This window comes from Pinus tabuliformis, chromosome 2_1 (genome assembly GCF_031772625.1).
Source record: "Pinus tabuliformis cultivar Carrire ecotype Pingquan chromosome 2_1, CPIR1, whole genome shotgun sequence".
NCBI classification, from domain to species: Eukaryota; Viridiplantae; Streptophyta; class Pinopsida; order Pinales; family Pinaceae; genus Pinus; species Pinus tabuliformis.
The window spans coordinates 445,272,097-445,286,625 of record NC_142299.1 but is presented as its reverse complement, the minus strand read 5'-3'; positions in this window follow the sequence as shown (position 1 = coordinate 445,286,625).

Here is a 14,529-nt window from a genome sequence, read left to right as displayed (position 1 = left end):
AGAAAGAGGGTTGTTCCAAAAAGAAAAGAAAATATTATTATTATTTTGCTTTATATATATATATATATAGAGTTGTGATGAACATGAAAATCCCAAATTATATTCATTAGAGGGTATTTAAACTCAAGTTATTTTTAGTAATATTTCTCTTCCATGCCTCTAAAATATTCTAAAATATGTTAAGAATGAGTCATATATTCTCAACAATGTGATTAACATCTTTTTACCGAAGGTCGTTACATCAAACTCAATTAGGAAGATATCAAGCAAATCCTTCTCATATTGCACTTTTGATCTGTCTCTATGCAGAGATCATGTCTATCACTGTAATTAGGATATTCCTTTCCATCTTGTTTTTCACCATACCAATATTTTTAAAATTATTCCATTTCGTTGTTAATCCTTAAGCAAGGGTAAAGGCTAGGTAGTAGAGCAATGAGTACACATTTACCTTGTATTAATTATGCAATTTTATTCCAACCTACTTTTTTTTTCTACTTACATTTTCTTCTTCCTTCACTGTTGTATTTTATATCTTTTTGTAAAAGAAATTTACTGTGTAAGATTTTAATTAAGATTTTGCTATTGTTGGAGGTTTCTATTTGTAAGCTCCTTTATAAATAAAGACAACATGTTAATTTTTTTCCATGTGTGGTTTGTTATCAATAATTTAATTTTGATGGCAGTTAATCAGACATTTGTTTATTTGTTTATAGAATCGATATGTGAATGGGATTGAATTACTATTTTTTTTGGTAAGTAATAAACATTTTGTAAGTAAATACAAAAATGGGAATCTTGGGAGCCACTTTGGAGCTCAGCATATGTTGGGCTTGAAAATGACCTTTAGAGGCAGAAAACAATGGCGTTGTAAAGCCGTACAGTAGTGGGTGTCGCGTTGTAAAGCCGTACAGTAATGGGTGTATTGGAAAAGTCGAGTGAACGTACAGAAATAGATGGCGTGAGTGGGTAAAGAATGGATGGAAACTGCGCATGTTGTAGGGTGAAGAAAGTGGTGCTCGAGTCACTAAGTTGGACAATAATAGGGAAACATAAATCCATAGCTCTCTTACACACAGCACTGGCCAACTTCATATTAAAAATAAAATACATTAATTTTTTTTACTTCAAAAATAAAAAAATACATTAGGAAGATTAAGAATGTTAACATCAAAAATGAATGTCAATGGGGAGAATAATATTGTTTCATTCAATTACTCTAAATAGTTTTAATTTTACTTTATTTATATAAAAAATTGATATTAAATCATCAAATTGGTATTAAATTTTTTTACTCAATGTAAATATTGAAATATTTTATCTATGTTTTATCTATGAAAGAACATAAGTCAACTTGTTTCTCTTTTTAAAACTTCAATAATACATATATTTTTTATATTGTTTAAATGTTTCAAAAATAAAATCATTTTTTTCAATAAATTATAAATTATTTTATTTTTTCAAACATTTAAAGTATATATATTTCATTTCTTATCAAGAAAAATTAGACCAAATTATATTTAATAATATAAACATTTATATATAACATCAAAATGACAACGATTTTGTGTTTCATAAGTATCATTTTGTATTATGAAATGAGAATTATTTTTCTTTCAAATTGGAAAAATTTAAATATCTAATTTTATATGTATTATGATTTGCACAATAACTTAATTGTGGAAGAATTTTTTTCTTGCTTATTAGTTACAATTTTGTCTTTTTTATTTTCTATTTTAATAGACACTTATATATATCTCATAATAGCACATAACAACACATGGTACTAGTTCCTTTTATTCATGTTTTGATGTAATGATATACAATGTCTTACATACTATGTAGGGAGTCTATACACTCCATAAAAGACTTGTGGCTTTTTTGGGGTTAAAGCTAACACCCAAAACCTAGCTTTCTCCCACAATATGAACATAGCAACAACTCCCCCAAATCAAATCCCTGTTCCTATACTCAATGCTAACAATGACATATTTTCATTTACACGACTCAACCATCCCACTTTAACATGAGGATTATTGCTAGTACTATTACCCTCTATCATAGGGTTTTCCTTTTGATTACTACATCGATCTATAGGACACCCCCATAAGCATTTATTACTTTGAAATGAAGCAACATCAAAAGTTGAAAATTGTGTCCCTGTTGGAATTGGTCCACATAAGCTGTTACATGAAACATCTAGAACCCGCAACCAATGTAAGTTAGAGAGTTCTTGAGGAATTTTTCCACTCAAATTATTTTTGGCCAAGTCCAACACCTCCAAAGCAGATATGTTACTAAGAGATGTAGGTATTGACCCTTCAAATTGGTTCCCAGACAAATTTAGCCATCGCAAGCTGCTCATACTCCCTATGCTTGCAGGTATTTCTCCTACAAGATTGTTGTTAGACAAATCAAAGAAAGTGTTTTCCACATAAAAGTCGACATCGGATTTGGACAATTCTTCTTGAGGAAGATATGGGTTTGTGCCAAGTATTTCATAATTTTTTTGTCCAAGCGAAGATACATTGGGTGCAAATCCCCTAAGTCTCTCAAGGTGAAATGGAATTCTTCCACTAAATTTATTGTTGGATAAATTCAAGTAACTCAACCATGTGAGATTTGTAATCCATTTAGGAATATCACCATGGAAATTATTATAACTAACATTTAATATAACCAAGTTATGGAATAATGCAAGGTGATTAGGCAATTCCCCTGTCAACCTATTTGCACTTAAATCTAGCCATTGTAGATAAGTGTAATTGCCAAAGCTCTTAGGAATTGGTCCCTCTATATTATTTTGAGATAGATCTAAAATCCTCAATGAAACTAGACCAATAATAGTATTAGGAATAGGGCAATAAATATTGTTATCATTTATGTACAAACCTGTAAGAGATTTTAATTGACCTATGCTATGTGGGATGGTAGTTAAATTATTTGAATTTAAATTTAGAAGTTGGATTAAGGAAAGATTTCCTAATTCCTTTGGAATTTCACCACTAAAATTATTATTTTGCAATGTCATAACCATAAGATTGCTCAAATTACCCAATTGAAATGGTATGCTCCCAAACAATTTGTTTTCTTCTAAACTAAGGTCCTCTAAGTTATGCAACAACCCCAATTCATTTGGTATTCTGCCGTCCAAAATATTATCAAATAAATACATGGACGTAAGTGCAGTGCAATTGCCCAAATGCATAGGGATGTGACCATTTAAATAATTGCTTGAGAGATCAAGCAAATCTAGGTTTCTTAGGTAACCCAAAGTCGAAGGGATTGGACCACTAAAATGGTTAGATGAAAGGTCAAGATGAAATAGGTTTATCAGCGAACCCAAAGTCGAAGGGATTGGACCACTAAAATGGTTAGATGAAAGGTCAAGACGAGATAGGTTTCTCATGTAGCTTAAGGTGGAAGGGAGAGAACCGCTGAAATTGTTATATGAGAGGTCAAGATAAAACAGGCTTCTCAGCGAACCCAAGGTGGAAGGGAGAGGACCACTGAAATTGTTAAATGAAATGGATAATGTACTGAGAGATGTACAGTTGCTCAAAGAAGTTGGAATACTTCCACTCAGATTATTATGACTGATTCTGAGCTCTTCCAACTCGATCAGGCGACCAAAGTCTGCTGGTATGGCCGCTGTGAACTCGCTCCATGAAAGGTCGATCCTTTTGAGGCGTGTGCAATTAGACAGTTCTTTTGGAATAGATCCTCCCAGGTACTGATTGTCGCTAAGATCAAGAATTCTTAGCGCTTTAAGCTGCCCGAATCCAGCTGGAATACTTCCACCCAGCTGATTATAACCGATGCTGAGCTGTTCCAACTCGATCAGGCGACCAAAGTCTTCTGGTATGGTCCCTGTGAGGTTGCATACTGAAAGGTCGATCCTTTTGAGGCGTGTGCAATTACACAGTGCTTTTGGAATAGATCCTCCCAGGTACTGATTGTAGCTAAGATCAAGTATTCTCAGCACTTTAAGCTGCCCGAATCCCGGTGGAATCACTCCTGTAAAATAATTACGAGAGAGATCCAGCGTGTGCAATAAGGAGAGGTTGGCCAGAAATGGGGAAAGGGTACCATTCAATCCGTGATCCTCATCCTCATCCACATCCTCCTGGAATCTGGTATTAGGAAGTATTACAGCTACAACTCTTCTAGTGTGTTTCCTGCAGGTAATACCATGCCAGGAGCACACCTGCTGTGAGTTCTCTGCTGTCCAGTTGGACAACATTCCAGATGGATCCGATTTGATGTGTCTTTTAAAAGCCAGAAGAGCTTTAATATCCCTTTTCTCGTGACGGTCCATTGATGATCGGAATTTGTCACTTTTCTCGTCCAGCACAGCACATCCATTAAAAGCAAATTCATCAGAAGAAGAAGCAGAATCGGTCCGATCATTACTCAATTTAACAGCTGCTGCACTTACAGTTAGAGTGGCCACCATGAATAGGAAGCAGGGTAGCATCACAATAACAACGCCTTTAGGATCCATTTCTCCGTCTAAGTTGAGTGAGTTGTGTTGCTAGACATATGTACATATTTATAAGGAGAGCGGCTGTCACAGCAATAACACGGAAGGAAGGGATAGAGAAAGGAAACAAATAAATCCTAAGCTATTGGGTATTTAAGACTTCTCAGAGTACATTTAGTCAACCTAAAATACATCTCGGCATGTGCATGGGCATGAGCATGGCAAGCTATATTTAATTGATTTTTCAGTATTGACGTGACATCCATTCATATGGTAATACATATGGTAATACATACATGAGATAGCATGTATGAGAGATGGTCCGCTTCTTTGCCGAACTTTTCGATAACCGCAAAAACAATCCCCATACTGTCCACGTTTCCATACGCCGTCAGCGCAGACCAACGCAATTAAAGCATTAAAGTATGGATCAGCGACTATTCTTAATTTAAATTTTGAATCTTCAAAATGCCGCGCATAGCTACATGACCACTAGAGAGGCAGGGTTTCTATGCCCTGGATTTTTGTCAAACATAGTGCCCCTGTTTCAGTGGCTCTGCTGTTTAGTGTGAATTGAACGCAGAACTCTGCAGGAAGGATATATTGAGTGCCCTCTGTGTAGCGCTAGCAGAGTTAAATTATATTGATGGGTTCAGGGATCGATCACACGGCGTGGAGATTATGAAAAAATAACGCTCTATGGATCATCCTCAGCTTTAGTATTGTCGTTCCCTAAGCGGCAGCGTTGAAGAATTCTTTGCTCTGCTGCAACGGATCGAGGCCACCAAGAGGCATTGCTAGACGAGAGATTATAACCCCACTTTTGCAATGATGTTTTTAATTGAGATATTCCTAGTTCGTTTGTATCTGTTGTTTATTGTAAGCTTATAATTTTAGATTAGTTTTCTATTCTCCTAAATTCTGTTAAGAAGTTCGGTCTGTTTGTGGGAGGTGTATGTGGACAGATTTAACATAAGAGAAAACATGTCTCTGTTAGAGCTCAATTTAAACTGTGAGATATAATTAAATGGACATATCTTTGTGGCTGTATATTAACCAAAAATAAACCTGTTTTATTTTATGGAATTTTAGATTTTCTTTTGCTTTTGCAAAATGTATTGCTTTCATGGGCATATAATCAGTATCATATTCATCAAAGTTTGAGAAAATAAACAACTTTTTTTTTAATATGTATAATGTGAGATATTTAATGAATGGTAAAGGAATGGGTTTTAACATTAAAATTATAAAGTTGTTTCAATTTGATATATGTTATGACGATCTTGAACAACAGGATTCTCAGCAGACACGAAGGCTAAAAGGCTCTAAGATTCCATATAAAATCCATCATGAGTTATTCAAAACCGTATCATACCTGCCAAATTTATATAATTTGTACGCCAAATGGCTTGTAAAATTCAAATTTTAATTTGAAATTCTATTTCTGAATTTTTTTTATATTTATTTTCACACTAAAATCTCTTTTAGCAAATCTAATTTTAATTTTAATATTTTTATGTTTGGCGTTAAAAGTTACAAGATTTATTAATAAACTTATAGATAACTGGACGTTGATTTTGCACCCTTAAAACCATCTCATTGGTTACAAATAAAACTATTTCTTTTGTTATGAAAAGGTGTATTCTTATTTTTTAAATAGGTTAGTTTTTATGTTTTAAAATGTTATTATTTTTATATAATTAAAAAACTCATTATTAATTAATTATAATTTTTTATTCTTTTATTTTAATAGAAATTTTTAAAGCATATTATTATATTGTATTTTAGCCATCTTTTTTTTAAATTTAATATATTTACCTAATTTAAGATACATTAAAAAATACAAAAAATTAAAGAGTTTGATACAAGCAAAACTGATTCCAGCTTAAATTTATTTTTTGAAATTGATTTCAAAACCTTAAATAGTGTGCAATTGAAAAATTAATTTATGTTTTGAATATTTTAATTTAATTAATAATTTTTCTATTAGTTAATTAATAATTTATTATTTATTAATTTATAGTTTATCCTTTAATAATTTAGTAGTTTATTTATTATTAATAATTCAAAGTTTATAATTTATTAGTTTATTAATTATTAATAATTCAAATTTAATAATTATAAATTTTATTAGTTATTTAATATTTTATAAGTTGATATTCATTATAATTTTTTAACAAATTATTAATATTAATTGGTCTTATTAGACCTTAATATTTTTTTATCTTTTAGCAATAAATTAATATTTAATAATATTCTTATTAGTTATTAATACTTTAATAGTTTATTGTTTATAATTTAATTTTTAATAGTTTATTATTATTTTTTCTTTAACTTAGATCTTAATTATGAAATAAATAAATTTAAATTCAAAACAGGTGACCTGGGAAAAATCGTCATAACTTTCTCTCTAGGGATCAGATTGAAGTTTCGTAAGAAGGTACAGAAAGAGGACGCACTTTAGTTTCTTGTGGGTGTTTTTCAGATCCAAAGGTCGAAACAGTGACTCGTGGCATGTCGTACAAGTTCGCTCTACTGAACTAGTCTATAATCAAGTCACTGTGGGAGATTTCGCATAACTCTTCCTTGGAGAATCCAATTTGGGTCAGACTTGTGGCATTGGAAAGAGGACACAGAGGGCTACTGCAGGTCACAAATTCAGAACTAGGTGATTGAAAAGTACAGAGTTATAGTCGTTTCAAGGTTGAGCTCCTAAAATCAAGAAAAAGCAAGATGAGGAAGTTTGATGGCAAGGATCCGGTAAATTGGATACTTCAAATGGAGAAATATTTTGATCTACATGGTGTACAACTGTTGCAAAAGGTATGTATTGCATCTTCATATTTAGAACCAGATCAATTTTTATGGTATGAAGGGCTTTGTTCTCATAAAACACTTGTTACGTGGTCAATTTTCACGGAGGAAATGATAGCACATTATGAGGATACAAAGAGCAACACCTTCTTTAGAGCAACACCACAACAATTGGAAAGAGTAAAAGGGCTTTGTGACATAATGGAAAGAAAAATTATGGAAACTAGGAAGCATACCCCTCACAACTATAAAGATGGAAGTGTTGTTTCTCCCAGCCTTCCACAACCTACAAGGGTTACACCACAACAATTGGAAGAAAAAAGAGAAAAAGGGCTTTGTTACAATTGTGATAGAAAATGCACTAAAGGTCATAGGTGTGCTGAGAAGAAATTATTTTACATAGAATATGAAGAGGAGGAAGAAAAGGATCAAGAAACATCAAAAGAAGAGGATATACGCCAGGACACCACCCCAGAGAAAGAGGAAATGAATTAGACCATATCTTGTAAAGCATTGGAAAGAATTACCACTCCTCAAACTCTCAAGATAGAAGCACATATCAAGAAGAAAAAGGTGCAAGTAGTGAAAGATCACATCAAGAAAGAAGAAATGAATCCAACCATATCTTGTAATTCAATGGACGAAATTACCACTCCTCAAACTATCAAGATAGAAGGGCACATCAAGAAGAAAAATGTTCAAGAAGTGAAAGATCACATTGAGCATCAAGAAATGAATCCGACCATATCTTGTAAAGGACGGGAAGAAATTACCACTCCTCAAAAGATAGAAGGACATATCAAGAAGAAAAAGGTTCAAGTAGAGAAAGATCACATCGAGCATCAACAACAAGTTCTCCAACTTTTAAAGGATAATGCCACTTCGGTGCAAAATCAAACGAAACAACAGGTAGACCAACATCGTAGTGAAAAATGTTTTGATGTAGGTGATTGGGTATTTTTACTGCTACATCTCAAGCAAGCTATTTATGAGAAGGAAATGTTGGCAATACTACATGCACTTAAAAAATGGCGACCTTACCGAATGAGAATACTCTTCAAGGATGAGGATGTGGAAGCATTGTTTTTTGCTATTTATATTATCCAACCAAATTGGATAAACGAAGCAAGGGATGAATGGAAGAAGGACGAAGAAGTATGGCCACTTATTCAAACATTGCAAAAGATCCCAATTCAAGCAATATTTTCAGAAATTGAAGAGGAAGGAAAAATCATATTGGAACCTGGAGCAGTCACAGAAACAAGAACCCGACAGCTACGAAATCGATCAATTTCAGAGTATTTCATCAAGTGGAAGAACTTACCCGCTGAATATTCCACATGGGAGGACAAGAATTTTATACAGAAGAATCAAGAACTACTCAAGCGTTGAGGACAACGCTTTTTGAAGGAGAGGGGCATGTTAGGCCCCTATACTACTAGTGTAACCCCCTATTGTTGTTAGTATAACCCACTTATTATATTGATGTACCCATGTAGTGCCCATATTGTTACTATTGTGCCACATAGAAGCCCACTATTGTTATTATTGTGCCCTTACATTATTATTGTTATATCGGCTCTGATTATGTTATAACCTCTTAGACTCCTATATATAGAAAAATAGGTCTTTTCATTTGTATCATCCAAGAATTGTTCATTTATGTAATGTAAAGGAGGTTGCCCCCTCGAAGAGGCTGAATTCTAAGGCGTTGATCTATCTTTTCTATCTTTTCTTGAGCTAGTTTCATAACAATAGGACTCTGATTATCATTGGCCTTGGCCATCCTATGAGCCTCAAAGCCTTTTGTATAATTTTATTTTCTTCTTTTCACTTCCTATTCACATGCATCTCTTATTCTTGTTTTTCCTATTTTTGCATTTAATATTGATGCTTCTTTTGTTGTAGGATTGGGTTAAATGATTGAAGTGAATTTTTTTTCAGGTTATTTACAGATTCAAAAGAATGATTCATCCTTATAATATCTTTTAAAATTCATATTCATCATTGAGCTACTTGGATTGGTTTACTAGTTCACAAATCTAGAATTTCTGGAAGTCCTTTGTAGCAAAAAGTAGTAATGTTCTGCTATTTTTTAGAACATGTTAATGAGATTAAATTGAGTTGATTCCACTTGGATTAGGTCATAAAAACATTCAAGTTAATAAAAAAAATTACCCCAATGCATTTTCACTTTATTAGGTTAGGCATTTGATAGAATAACTAACTCACTAGTTCTTGAATTTCTAGATTTTAGAGTAGTAATTTTCTGCTATTTTTTAGCACATGTTAACAGTGGTATTTGGAGTGATTCCACTTGGAATGGAGTCCTAATACATCCTAATTAATAAAAAAATTGTCCCATCTCATTTTCATTTGATTTAATTGGTCATTTGGTGAATTATCTCCTCCTATAGAAATTATGTTTCGCCTGTAGCAATTCTGTTTCGCCCATAGCAACCTCCTGTAACACATGTAAACTTGACTAGATTTTCTCCAAAATCTTGGTTTTTGTCTCTTAGGCTTGAATCATAACCCCTATGCTCTAAATCCATGATTGCGGAAGAATAGATACCAATTAGGACATGCATTTTTACAAAGTAGATTAGGCTTATTTATTTGAATTCATGCTCTTAGGATTTCAATTACAAATTTTTGTTCTTGCCTAGGATTAATTTCTTTTCAAAATAACATTTCCATTTTTGCAATTATTTTAGGCTTTTGATTTCATGAAATTCACTTTGTTACATCAAATCAACGAAATAAGGACACATTGTATGTTGCACATATAGTGCCAACTCCTCTTAATTTTGTACGAACCCTGCGTTGATAATTTAAGTTGGTAGCCTTGGGAGTTGCAACATTCTTGTTGCAATACGGGGGCTCATCAACTAGCATCTTATTGCAAAGGATTTTGGGTGAGCTCGTACTCATCCTAGATCATTCTACACCCTAAATCATTATTATCCTGAACTTCACTAACTGTAACATTAATGGGTCATAAGGTGTTGCATAAGGCGGTGGCCAACTGACATCTCATAGTTGTCACAACCCCAAATATTATAATTATTAAAATAATGAAACTTTTTTGAAAAATTATTTACAATATTTTAGTTACCTTTTGTTTTTTTAAATTTCATCAATTTAATATTTAAACTAGTTTTTTTTGTTTTATAAATTTAAATATTTATTCTGGGTTATCATATGAATTTAATTAATTATATGGTTTCATGAATTTTTTTATTAATTCTATTTTTAATAATAAAAAAATTGGTTGGCTTAACCCACAGGGGATTTGAACCTCGAATATCATGGTTTACATAAACTTCATAACACGACGATCGCTAATTGAGCTTCCCCTCGTGTGCAATTCTAATTTATTTAAATATGGAATAAAATCTATTTTAAATTAGAAAATATAGAATAAAATTAAAATGGAGTGAAGATTTTTTTATTAAAAGAACATCAACCTTTATAGTGTAAATGAATTGTTAAATAAAAGGAAAAACAAAAGCATCATCCATTTGGAAATGGAGGTTTTAAACAAAGCGAGAAAAAGAAAGGTGGGGAGGAAAAATAAGGTCACATTTTGATTTATAAATTGTCACGAAGTAGTTCATCATAATAGATCTTACAAGTTTATGTAAACATTTTTTTACATGTTATTATCTAAACAAGTGTTATTATCTATGATTACGTTTTGATATTATTATCTTACATCATAAAACACTGGAAAAAAATGAATCCAAATCAAAATATCGCATCATCCACACAGTGAGAAAAAGGGTTACTTTCAGAAATTCAATATGGGAAAACCTATCTTGAGGACTATCAAATGCCCTTTCCTTCTAAAAAAATGCAAATATGAAGAAAAGTGAACTCACTATGAATGTAATTCTTCCTCCCACCCCCTTTCTCTTCCTGAGCTGTGGGAGGTGTTACTTTTAACTAACCCAACCTATATGGTCTCACTATGAAAATTTGGTTACAAAAATCCTGATTCTCCGAAGCTTTATAAATTAAATTTGGACAAAACCATTGCATTAAGTTCGTTAAGATCTTTCTAATGATATAAACTTTACCTCAATCTGACTCTCGTATTGAAAGATATGCTCAATTGAAGTCTGTCTAATTATATCTCTCCATGTTAACAATGACCATCACAAGACATCCATGCAAACCCATCATGCCTCCATGGAATATGTCACCTCGACTTGAACTATCAAGTCTCATAGGGCCTGATCCCTTTGCGTTTTTTCCTTTGTATCTGGTTTTTGGAGGTAATATGGGGTGCAAGAAATAATCAATATTGTAATATCTCTCAAACCCCTAGATTCTCCAATTCTTTGTACCTTCTTCCTTCCTAAGGCACATCATGGAGCCCACAAAGCATCCACATAGCCACGCTAGCCTTCGTGGCATCTATTGAAAATGCAACAAGAAGTTACTGATTTAATTTTCCCTTGAATTAAATTAGGAATTAAATTGTAATTCCACATCTCATGACAACTTGTAATAGTTAGTTAAGTTAATTTTACTTAGCTAGCTTAGTTAATTCGAGTTGAGGGTTTCCCACAGGGCTTTGGATTGACGGTGAATGGGTGCACTGTTAAGGCACTCCTTGCGATAGGTCACCGGTTCAAATCCCCGTGGGTGCTTAGGTAGTATTAATTAGGAAAAAAAAAAAAATTCAAGTTGAGGGTTTAATTAGAGTCATGTAGAGTGTCTCTTAGAATTAGGAGCACTAGTTGAGTTTATTTTGAGTTGTAATTATTTAATTTAGTCCAACTGAGTTGAAGCCAATTAAACTAGTTCCAACTGATGGAGGAATTAGTGGCAGATCAGAAATAGTGGGGTGTAACCAATAACAGTGGGGTGTAACCAACAACAGTGGGGTGTAACCAACATCAGTGGGGTGTAACTTACTATAGTGGGGTGTAACTTATTGTGGTAGGGTGTAACTTACTGTAGTGGGGTGTGACTTATAGTAGTGGGGTGTAACCTGCGGTAGTGGGGTGTAACATGCAGTGATTAGTAAACTAAAGATTCACTCATAATTAAATCATGCATGTCAAATTAAAGAAAGACCCAGTTGAGATTGGAGTTCAAGGAAAGTGTACTATCAATTGTATAATCATCTGAATTGTATAGGTGGTGCATGCAATCAGAGGAATGCCTATGAGGATTGTGCAATTCATAATTGTGAGATTTCCCAATTAAATATGGGCTAACTTCCAAGGCAACATCACAAGGAAATAGGAGCTTGGCAGGCAGCAGAATTGGCTAAGTATTGGCTTGAGCTTGTCTAAGAAGTAGTGAGATAGATAGAGATAGTACAAAGGTTTCCCGGGCTTGAGCAAAGCATTGTAATCTTCTCATATTTTTTTATTAATGCAATATATAGATAGCTGGGGTTTTTAGTTGTGTCTTTCCCCAGAAAATTATTGTGTTATGTGTGATTGAATTCTTTCTCTTATATGCTTCATGATTCCATCAATTGTTTATTATTTTCGTTGATGAGTAGAGTAGATTCAAGTCAATTGTTTTAGCATATTACAATTTTAATTTTGAATCTACAAGGAATTTCTAAATGGTATCAAAGCTAATATCACTATAGAAGAGGAGAATCTAAGTTTGTCTTTTGCAGGAGAAATCAAATTTGCAGTATCATACTTCAGATGTAGCAGGATGTCATTCTACGGATTGAGACTCGAATATGCCCTTGAGGGTAGTTCAAACTATATTTCTTGGAAGGATAGGATGGAGGGAGTGTTGGAAGACAATGGGCTTAAGGAATTCATAATCAAAGATATTCCTAAGCCAGTTGATGCTCAGGATCTGGCAAAGTGGAGAAAGTGTGTGGCAAAGGCGAGAATGATTATCCTAGAAGGATTTTGAGATCATGTTGTCTCAAACCTCCATGGTAAGGAAACTCCATTTGCAATGTGGAAGGCCTTGATAGACTTGTTTTAAAACAACAATGACCACAAGAAGTTGGCACTGAAGGACAAGATCAGAAAGATCAAGATGGAGAAGGGCGACTCAATACCGAAGTACTTGACCAATTTCACTCAATGTCAGGATGAGCTTGGAAGTGTCAGCGTTACAGTTGCTGAAGACAATATGGTGAGCCTAACACTTCTATGCCTTCCCAAGAGATGGCAAAACTACCAAGACTAACTTAATAGGAGGGAAAATCTACTAGAGTGGGAGTGGTTGTGGGCCGACTTGGTACAAGAAGAGATTTGGTGGAGCACCAAATATGGATCCTCATCCAAGCATGATTATGAGGAGAATTGTGCCTTAGCTAGAAAGGTGAAGAAAGGGAAGGGGAAGTCATCCCATTCCAAATCAGTTTCTAGTAAGGGTTGCAAGAAGAACGACTTGTCGAAGATTAAATGTTTTCACTATCATGAGATGGGACGCTATGCCACAAAGTATCTGCACAGGAATGTCTGTAAGAAGCTCTCAGGAGGAGTGGCAGATGAAGCTCTTGCTTCAAAATTTGAGCTGGATTTCACCCTCATTGCTTGCATGGTGACATCGGTGATGGGTATTGTGTGGTACCTGGATAGTCCCTCATTCCATATGTCCAACAACAAAGATTTCTTCAGTGACTTAGAGGAGAAGGACCTCCAGATGAACAACAATATGGGAGATGATGGGAGGTATAGCGCAACCAACATCGATACTGTTATGTTTTATAGGAAGCCTAGTTCTCCTCTCACATTAAAAGATGTCATGTGTGTTCCAGGTTTAAAAAATAATTTGGTTCCAGTTGCCATGTTGGAGGACCATGGCTACGATGTGATATTTATCACGGGAAAGGATTTCCTTCGTCACATATCCTTAGGACAGGTGAAGCGGATTAGAGTTCGGGTGAAGAACATCTACAAATTAGATGTAGAAGTCTACGCTACTTTAAGCACAAAAGAAGAGAAGGTGTAGAGCCGAGACATCAGTGAGTTGTGGCATAGAATATTGGGTCACTTGCACCATAGAGCTTTTAAGATCATGGAGAGACAAATGAAAAGGGTGTACATTGGGGAAGTACACCAAAGCTTCCATTTATGATAAATATAATCGAGCACAAGTGATCCTTGATAGAGCACTTAGATGTGTGTGGACTATTCTCGACAGCCTCCAAGGCCAAGCAAAGGTATTATGTGATATTTGTTCATGATTTTTCTCGTAAGTGCTATATTTTCTTCATGTAGAAGAAAGATCAGACG